This window comes from Thermobia domestica, chromosome 5 (genome assembly GCF_964235325.1).
Source record: "Thermobia domestica chromosome 5, izTheDome1.hap1.1, whole genome shotgun sequence".
Lineage (NCBI taxonomy): Eukaryota > Metazoa > Arthropoda > Insecta > Zygentoma > Lepismatidae > Thermobia > Thermobia domestica.
The window spans coordinates 163801424-163811412 of record NC_137458.1 but is presented as its reverse complement, the minus strand read 5'-3'; the positions used below and the strand labels follow the sequence as shown (position 1 = coordinate 163811412).

General features: G+C 34.8%; 1 long non-coding RNA gene across 1 annotated transcript; it reads left to right on the top strand.

Moving 5' to 3' along the window:
* The first annotated feature begins 5462 nt into the window (after nucleotides 1-5462).
* LOC145686233 (uncharacterized) lies at nucleotides 5463-9765 on the top strand. The gene is made up of 2 exons (XR_014131542.1): nucleotides 5463-7528; nucleotides 7562-9765. It is a non-coding gene; the product is annotated as an uncharacterized LOC145686233 (long non-coding RNA).
* The last annotated feature ends 224 nt before the right edge of the window (nucleotides 9766-9989 follow it).

The following is a 9989-nucleotide window of genomic DNA, read 5'->3' as shown; positions in this document are numbered from 1 at the left end:
GACTTCATACTTTCGCAGCTGCTAGATTGACCCTTGAACCGATTATTAGTAAGGGACTTGTGTCACCCTTTCCTTGTATAATGTTGTGTAATTTTAACTGGTTTTAGTTGGAACCCATATCTGTATTTTTTTTCTTTTCTTGTGAAGGTGTGTGCGTTCTGGAAACTCTATACGATATCAGAAATGTCGCGCGCCTATCATAAGTAGTATGATATCACCTCTAGCCAATCAGAATTTACCAAGTGTTCCGAACCATTACATCATTTACATCCAACCAGATTCTAAAGAAATTTCTCTAAACGATTGCACAATCTGTGGTAACATTGAGTCATCTTAGATTGACACATAAAACCTCGAGGATGATCTTTCGGTTGGTCAATTACCGCCGAACATCCGAAGAGCACATAGTCCGTGCTTCTCTCTCTCCCCTCATGGGGGGGGGCCGTCCTCTGCACTCTTTGTAGAGAGAAAGAGAGAGCCTCTCATTACTTTAGTGGTAACTTAATAATGTTACCTAGTGCCGTACAGTGAAGTTCATGTCTAGGAAGTTATAAAAAGCCAAACTGTGCTGCGTCTACTATCAGGCGTGCTGACCGTTTCCACGCCAACTTCTTGGAATTGATATTGTGTATTGTGAGTAAGTACTGTTTCTTTCTTAGCTCTCCAGAGAGCCATTTACCCTTACTCAAGACTTAAATTCTTCCATAGACTAAATTAATTACTTCGCCCTAATTTCGTTGAACTGTTTCCTGGACGTCGTCACACCTGTGTGTACAAATTGTGGATATGTAGAAACCTGTAACTGAATCTTGCTTAGTAAATTATAGTGATCCAATTTAATGTTTGATATTATGGTCTGTAAATAAACTGAACTCTTTCATAATAAATAACTCGCAACATAATCATACTGCTTCCATATTATTATTACTATAACAGACCATATAAAATCCTCTATCTCTCTATTCTATTGAGAGACGCCTCCGCTAAGATCACGCACTGCGATTAAGTGGTAAGACACCTTACAGTGGATCGTCGTGAGAGTAAATCTACTGATATTCTAGATCCTAGTTCTGTCTGTTCCTGGGGACCTCCGTCCCCCTTTCAAGGGACTACCAATGAGCCTGATAAGTCAAGATCCTGTCCCGACAGAGATGCCAGATGCCGACCTCCTCTCTGAACCATCCACAGGTAAGAGTAACATCTTTTCAGCCAATCCGCTCGGGCTATCAACTACCGCTACTAGTTTGCCAACTCCAAGAGATTAATGTAGTGAAGGAGTTAATTGCGTCATCTGTGATTAGAATGTGTAATTTGATTTGCAGTAGTGTTGTGTGTCGCCAGTGCATAGTGTAAGAGGGCTTTGGTAGGAAAGTGCCTCTTAGTGTAAATCATGTGTTCCTTACTCGTTTGTTCATCTCAACGAACCGACTTCCTATCCTTGCGGCTCTTCAATATGTTCTTTGTAATGTAGTAATTCATTTAACCAAGGGGAGTCGCTTCCTCAATCGGCTTAATATTTAGTATATAAATGGATATTCTTAAGCCCTAGTAAATCACTTGATAGAATTAAAATGATCCTTGGTTCTAATCGTTTGGTCGTTCAACTAACCTAACTGCTGTAACTGCCCATTTGCTTGAACCCTGTCAATACTAACGAGGCGCACTTTTACTTTGTTGTTTAGTCCGCCCCTCGTGATGTCATCATTTATAGCGGGATGTGTTTGACCTCTCTCTCTCTTTTGATTTATAAATTTAGAAGTGTTTCTATTAGTCACTTGCGTGGCCATACCTAAATTATAGATATTATTATGTATTTCTTTAACTAATAATGTATCTGAGTAGACATCACGGCGGACAGTTTAACACTAAATATCTTTCTGTAAAATTGCAATATAACCCCTGCCGGGTTAAGGAGTTATTGCGCCTCCCTCTCTCTGCTTGATGTACTAATCTGTAAGTGATTCTTTTAGCCACTTGTGTGGCCAGACGATAATTATAGATATTCTTCTATGTATTTCATTAACTATAAAGATGTCTAAGTGAACATCCCGACGGACAGTTAAGTACTAAGTATCTCTCGGTGATATTGTAATATAACCTCTGTCGGGTTATTGAAGTATTGTGCCACTCTTGGCTTGAACGACCCTTCTCGTACTGAGACCGTCGTCTCAGACTTAATATCATAAATCACACCGCTCCCTGTCCAGACCACTGCTATCGGTGTGAGCAGAGAATTATTATTTATTCGTATTAATTGAGTTTATTACTTTGATACTGTCTCAAGAACCTCGTAATATTTTGTAATATTGAGGAAGCGACTGTTTGACGAGCCTTTTGCCTTTCACGCAAGGACGGGTGTAACCTTATCAAGATCAGATTGTTATTAGAAAAATCCTACCGGTGGTTCCGCTTGAGCTCGAACCCCTGACGGGTTCTTGCGGCGCTACATAAATGGTGCTCAGCAGTGAGATTCGATTATTAGCTCGTCATCTAAAAATGTGTTAATTGGTATTGTTTTATATCATCTTATGTTGCGTTTGTAAATGACAAAGCAGGAGTTATTTATATTATTAGTTTCATTGTGTTATATTGTTTGCTTAGGGTCACATCTATATTCTAGATGAGTAACGTATAATTTAATGTTTAAATTGTGTTAATTGAAATGACAGGTTTCCTATTAAGTTGCTTGAAATTTAAAGCTAAAAGTAAACATTTTGTGTTAATGTGTTGCGTTGGGCAAGTGCCCCCTTCTACCCTGAAAGTTTAGCTATCATTTTGCTTGTTCTAGAGAAGTCAATGAGGGAAGGAAAAAGAAACAGTCCATATATCAAAAGAATAGTTCGTTCCTTTTTCTTCAACACAGAGAGAAAACATCTGTTCTCTGTTAGTTCCCCCAGCTGGGCAAAACAAAAAAAAAATATATATATATATATATATATATTTTGTGAAAGAAAAAAAAGTGAGAAAAAGGAAATGTGTTGGTTAGCATTCCTCGGTTGTGTACTGCCTTAGTATTCAAAAAAAAACTGTAGGGAAAAATATCAACACAATACCTTGAGAAGGTTTATGGCGCCAAAATACGGAACAGATACTTCTTCTCCACCTATCGAGATGAAAGCTATTCCGTTCTGTATTCAAAGCTTCTCAACGTATTCTGAGTTCGATTCTTGCAATGGATTTTCGCGAGATTCATTTCAAGAATCATCAGTCGTAAGGCTGGTGTAGGAACTCCAAGTATTCAAATTCTGCTTGTGTAATTAATGAACAAGTCAGTCAAAACAAACATCATTGAAATTTTGAAATTTATTTTGAAATTTTCATTCTGTGAGTCCTTATACTCACGCGTTGTTAGTTCTTTGATTGTGGGTAAATTCTTGATCTTTCCCCGGCTGGCTTCTCAGCGTTAATGGTAAATTAAATATTATGTTAGTTGCTAAAGAGATTCCTTACACGAACTATACGAACTAAAGCCTTAATATGTTTCGTTTCTCAGTAAAAGTTCATAATGAGATTCATTAGTGTGATTTTGAAGTTTTCAAATTATTTTAAATTCTCTTGGAGGCCAATTTAATTTTATTGTTTATGAGTGGACGTGCTTTTTGTTAATTATGAGAGGATTAAGTATACCAAGATTGAAAGTTTAAAAGGGCAATAAATTCAGTCTAGTAATTTGTTTTAAGTAGAGACCATTCTTAATAAGTTGTTGTAATATTAAGCCTAACTCGTTATTTTATTATTTTAAGTCGTGTTTGAATAAAGATAACACTAATGTGGGACACCCCCGAAGTCTAGTACCCTGTATTCAAAAACCGCGAGATCCCTTGTATTTTGATTGAATGATAAGAGCGTAAAGTATTAGGACATGCGTTATTGCTTTTGAAGTCCATGGCATCAAAGTTTTGTAATTTTAATAAAGCTCTTGTAAATTTTAATTGCCAGTGTAAGGCTGTTTTATTAAGGAAGAAATATGTGAACTTAATGTAGTAGAAAGATTAATCCTAATAATTCCGTTTGTGCTTAGCTATTGTTATTAATTAAGGAGACGTTTAAATAATTTATTAGTAGACATTATTAATCAATGAATCTTTTCTTATTCATTATGTTAGAAGTTGAATTATCTATAAATTTATCACTTTCCGGTCACGATAAATTCGACCGTAGCCATTGTGTTAATAATTTCATTTGTTCAGGACGTAAAACCGTGCTCTGTAGTATTGTTATTAATTTTGCTATTCCTTGCCGAGTGCTAATGCCTCGAGTTGTGTAATTATTTTGTAAATTTTAGCGAGCTATCTAATTTTGGAACGTGTCGTTGGGAGACACCCTGTCGGAAAATATTGAGACGGTGATCATACCTCTCCCTTGTTCCAGTAATAATTCATGGAGTATAGATTAGGTTAGGATGTGTCAATTCCCTTTCCTAAAAGGAGTACCAATTCCATCAAACGTGATAATTAACTATAATTATCAGCCCCAAAGCGTACATTGGTCGTCCAGAGAATTGCCGCCTGTTTCTATCGCTTGTATTAGCTGAGAACCGCGCAATCTCTGATGATTATACTCCGTTGAATCGATCTTATTGTACCAATTCCATCAAACGTGATAATTAACTATAATTATCAGCCCCAAAGCGTAAATTGGTCGTTTCAGAAAATTGCCGCTTGTTTCTATCGCTTGTATTAGCTGAGAATCGCGCAATCTCTGATGTGGATCCTCTGTTATATCGACCTTATTGTATAATGGTGCGTCCGCGTAATTGTAAGGATGTTAAGCCGGATCTTTGAGAAGGCTTACCCCCTTAAAGGTACGGGACCCTCCTATTACATCCCAGGTCGACATGGACCCCCTAGGTCCCGAAGCTGTTTATTATCGTTCTGTTTACTAACGAACGACCAGAGAATGTTTGGTTCTTTCGGAAGGAAGCCCAGTGTTTCGTTCGAAAGACACCCTATGGTGTTAAAGTTTTAATTATGTGCTTTTCGAGATGGTAATGATATGTTTGGAAGCTAATGTTGTATTTTAATGGTCATAAATGTTCTTGCTCACGAGTGCCTAATCTAATCAAAGGTGCGTTTGTGTAAGACCTAATCCTTTTGAGCATTCTTGCTCCCTAATGAGTCCAGACACGAGTCCTTAAAAATCTAAGGTTGTCCGAAGAGATAATTAAATTCGCTTGTTCAATGTGTCAAGTATTGTTATGTTTTCTAGCTTCCGAGTAAATTAGTGATGTTATAATATCATGAGTAAAAGAAATGCTTTTGCAAGTCCAGGAATCGAGTTATTTTCTAGAATGAAATCCTTATCGGGCCTAAATGTCAGATACAGCCGCCCTGTTTAGAAAATAAGTGCATTGTTGATCATTTTGTAATTGTGTAATTGCATATAAACTCTTTCTTGTCTCCTATTTGAAATGATAAATCGTTCCTTTTGTGCATCCAGATATCCCAAAAGGTCTCTAAAATGTAAATACGCGGTTAAATTCCTCAAATTTAAAGTTATGAATAAATGCGAAGTAAATGTAAGTCCCAGGGTCATATGAGTTAATATTAGAAGATAGACTAAAAGTAATCCTTATTATACCTCTCTTGCCTCCTGCCGTCCGAGTGCCAACTTAATTTGTATCTAAGAGTCGACATCAGGTCTCCTGTAAGGAATTCTCGTTGAATTGTATTAATTGTTCTTAAATGTATTTAAGTAATTATAGTCTATTCCCGTTCGATTGTATTTCTATAAGGTTGTGGCACATTCTATTTTTATCATTTGGATATATTGACTATTGTATTTACTAGGAATAGACTTGTTAAGCTGTAATTGTAATAATATTCTAACGTGAATATACATTCTAATAATTATGATAATGGCATTTGATATATTATGCGTTATAATGTATATGATAATTGTATTTTGATATCTTCTATATGATATAATTAATATGAATTTTTGGTGAATATCCAGGTTGAAATTAAGATCTACCAATTGAAGGGTATCAATATTTTACTGTAAAAGGTAGTTGTTATCATAGTAAGGCAACAAGATAGTTGCCTGAAGTTATATTTAAATTTATTCACTTCTAAACGTCAGTACTTCAGTTATATTGGTTCCTTTGTTAATAGAATGACGTAAAAGCGAAGTACCTCTGTGCGAATAGTACAATTAAATATATGTTGATTTAAAGTTCTATATTGTAACTTTACCTCTTTTATCGATTAATTATTTGTAGCAGTTCATTCTATAAATTGAGATGATTTACTTGATTGATTTAATTAAGCGTTCGTTCAACTGCGTGACAATAGTCACTAAACAATAATATTGAACCACGCATTAATTGGCATATTGCTAAATGAAAATGTTGAAAGTTTAGAGAATAATTGATCTTGTGTATTGGTCGTTTGCGTCATGTTGTAATTTAGGTATTTTTTAGACGTAACTGTAGAATTGCCATCTAGTTTATGAACACCCTGTATTGAGTCGTGTTCCATATAAATGTTATTTAAAAAGGGTTCATTTTGAAACATTCATACGCTGTCCCGTACTGAATTCTAATTGTTTAAGGGATGAATGTTATAAAGTGTTTAAAAATATATATATATGTTCTAGTTATCCCTTTCGCGCTAAAAGAAATCAGCCTTCATTTCATTCGAAAGCTTGTATGAAAACGTAGAAATTCTTCTTTTGGCCGTTCTTTGTTTAAAAGAAAAACCAGACCCTTACCAGACAGGGCTGTAGTATAATTTCTTTTTTTCACACCACCCTGACCTCAGCGTGGAGTGTAGTAGTAAAAAAAAAAAAGAAAACATCTGAGTGTCAATTCTCAACTACCCTCCGGTAGTGGATAACCTTCGACCTCAGGGAGTCCCAGTGACCTAATTTTGAGTAAAGACTAGAGGGACATAAAAAAAAAAAAAAAAAAAACAAACTGGCTCCCTTTCTTATCGTATAATTAATGGTTTGTTTTGACAATTTTGGAGTCTGTGATAATGTGTAAATTTTAATTAAAGTATCCAAAAACAAAACGTAGATAAAAAGAAAATTTACATATAATAATAGTAAAAAAAAAAATGAAATAAATCCTTCATTAACTAATGTAGTTATCTTCTGTATACGGTAATCTTGCGATTCTGTGTAGTGTTTATAATCTCTAGAATTTTTAGGTAATTGATTCTTGTACTTTTAATCATACAGAAGTCACTTAAATCTTTTTTAAATTTAGTAATTCTATATATATACCTAGTGGAAATTCCGTTTAGGAAATGTGCAGTTCCTTGAATGTCCAGATAGGTTAAAAATACAACTATCGTGAATGATTGTAGAGTTAGTAAAAAAAATATATATATATATACGTGTAAATATTTATTATCTATATATATTCCATATGTAGTTATAATTGATTTGTATAGCATAATCGCGTGTTCCTTGGGTTTAATATCTTATTATATTAATTTAGTATGGGTCATCTATTTTCTTTACATACGTGTATATCATTTGTATATATAGGAACTCGTATCATAATAATAACTATAAAAACTGTGTAAAAAAAATATATATATATATATCTTTACAGGTGTACTGTATATAATTGAGGTCTTTTGTGTTATCCCTCGCTATAATGTTTTAATAGGTATAATGTAGTTATATGAAATCATGTTGTATTGGCCTTGTTAATCTTTGTATATCTTTATAGACAAGACTTAGTTTGTAAATATGTAGGAACAAATCGTACCAACTAGGGAATTCTTTGTATTATACGTATATAACCATTTGTAGAGTCATGTAGTAACTTCTGAAATTTGTGATTCACTCACAATCGAGATTTTATATCTAAATAATTGTTGTAGATAGTGAGTGTATATAATAATCGTAACCGATATTAATCTTGTAAAATTGCTATATTGATACTATATTATTGTAGCCATTTTAATATATGTATAATTGTCGTTTGAGGTAGTTACTAATGATAAATTTTATTGTGTATGTGTTTGTAATTGATGGGTCCAACTACACATATATATATATACATATAGTTTAAATTTTAGTTGATATTGATAATATGTGTATCGTCAGTGTGATATTATGAGTTCACTCTGACCTTTTATACATCTTTTACCTAGTATAAATTTGTATATATACTTTAGCTTAGATAAGTGTTTTAAAAGTTATTTCTATCATCATATCTATCTATGTATTAGTTACGTAAGTGTTTTTCTCGAAGTTGTAATCATGATCCTAATCTTATGTAATTTCGTATTTAGCAGTGTTGCAAACCCCTTTCAACAATTTCTTACTATTTTTACATTACTGATTATTTCAAGGTAGTGTTGCCAACCCTGCAGATAGTTTAATAGTAGTTAACAGTGTTTCCAACTCACTTAAATTTTTCTTCATTTCCAATCCAAATATGACTCTGTAACGAAATTTTGTTAACTTCACTCTAACATTAAGTACAAAATTTCTTTCCCAAGGGGCGTCGAATGTCGTGGCTAAAATTTCGACCAAACTTTTTTGCGGTGTTTTTGCAAACACCCTGTACTCCACGACAAAGTTCTCCCTTGTATAACCTACGAGAACTTGTGTAAATCAATTGCTATGTGAGTATCACCCAGATCTATTCTCAAATTTCTTCACTTACTAATCTAGAGGAACAACTTTATTTCTTAAAAACTCTTGGAAGCCGAGAGGTATTCAGAAATAGATGTCTGTCGCATTCTGCTCCAGACACCCTTCCCAACCAACTACGAGACGATAAGATTATTCTTTTTTTTCTCTCTCTCTCTTTTCCCCTTTAAAACAACTTCTCTGATATTAATGTTACCAAACCCTCTTAGAGTCTTAGTTCTGATATGACTCCTTATTCTATATTTAGCGCTGACTTCATACTTTCGCAGCTGCTAGATTGACCCTTGAACCGATTATTAGTAAGGGACTTGTGTCACCCTTTCCTTGTATAATGTTGTGTAATTTTAACTGGTTTTAGTTGGAACCCATATCTGTATTTTTTTCTTTTCTTGTGAAGGTGTGTGCGTTCTGGAAACTCTATACGATATCAGAAATGTCGCGCGCCTATCATAAGTAGTATGATATCACCTCTAGCCAATCAGAATTTACCAAGTGTTCCGAACCATTACATCATTTACATCCAACCAGATTCTAAAGAAATTTCTCTAAACGATTGCACAATCTGTGGTAACATTGAGTCATCTTAGATTGACACATAAAACCTCGAGGATGATCTTTCGGTTGGTCAATTACCGCCGAACATCCGAAGAGCACATAGTCCGTGCTTCTCTCTCTCCCCTCATGGGGGGGGGCCGTCCTCTGCACTCTTTGTAGAGAGAAAGAGAGAGCCTCTCATTACTTTAGTGGTAACTTAATAATGTTACCTAGTGCCGTACAGTGAAGTTCATGTCTAGGAAGTTATAAAAAGCCAAACTGTGCTGCGTCTACTATCAGGCGTGCTGACCGTTTCCACGCCAACTTCTTGGAATTGATATTGTGTATTGTGAGTAAGTACTGTTTCTTTCTTAGCTCTCCAGAGAGCCATTTACCCTTACTCAAGACTTAAATTCTTCCATAGACTAAATTAATTACTTCGCCCTAATTTCGTTGAACTGTTTCCTGGACGTCGTCACACCTGTGTGTACAAATTGTGGATATGTAGAAACCTGTAACTGAATCTTGCTTAGTAAATTATAGTGATCCAATTTAATGTTTGATATTATGGTCTGTAAATAAACTGAACTCTTTCATAATAAATAACTCGCAACATAATCATACTGCTTCCATATTATTATTACTATAACAGACCATATAAAATCCTCTATCTCTCTATTCTATTGAGAGACGCCTCCGCTAAGATCACGCACTGCGATTAAGTGGTAAGACACCTTACAGTGGATCGTCGTGAGAGTAAATCTACTGATATTCTAGATCCTAGTTCTGTCTGTTCCTGGGGACCTCCGTCCCCCTTTCAAGGGACTACCAATGAGCCTGAT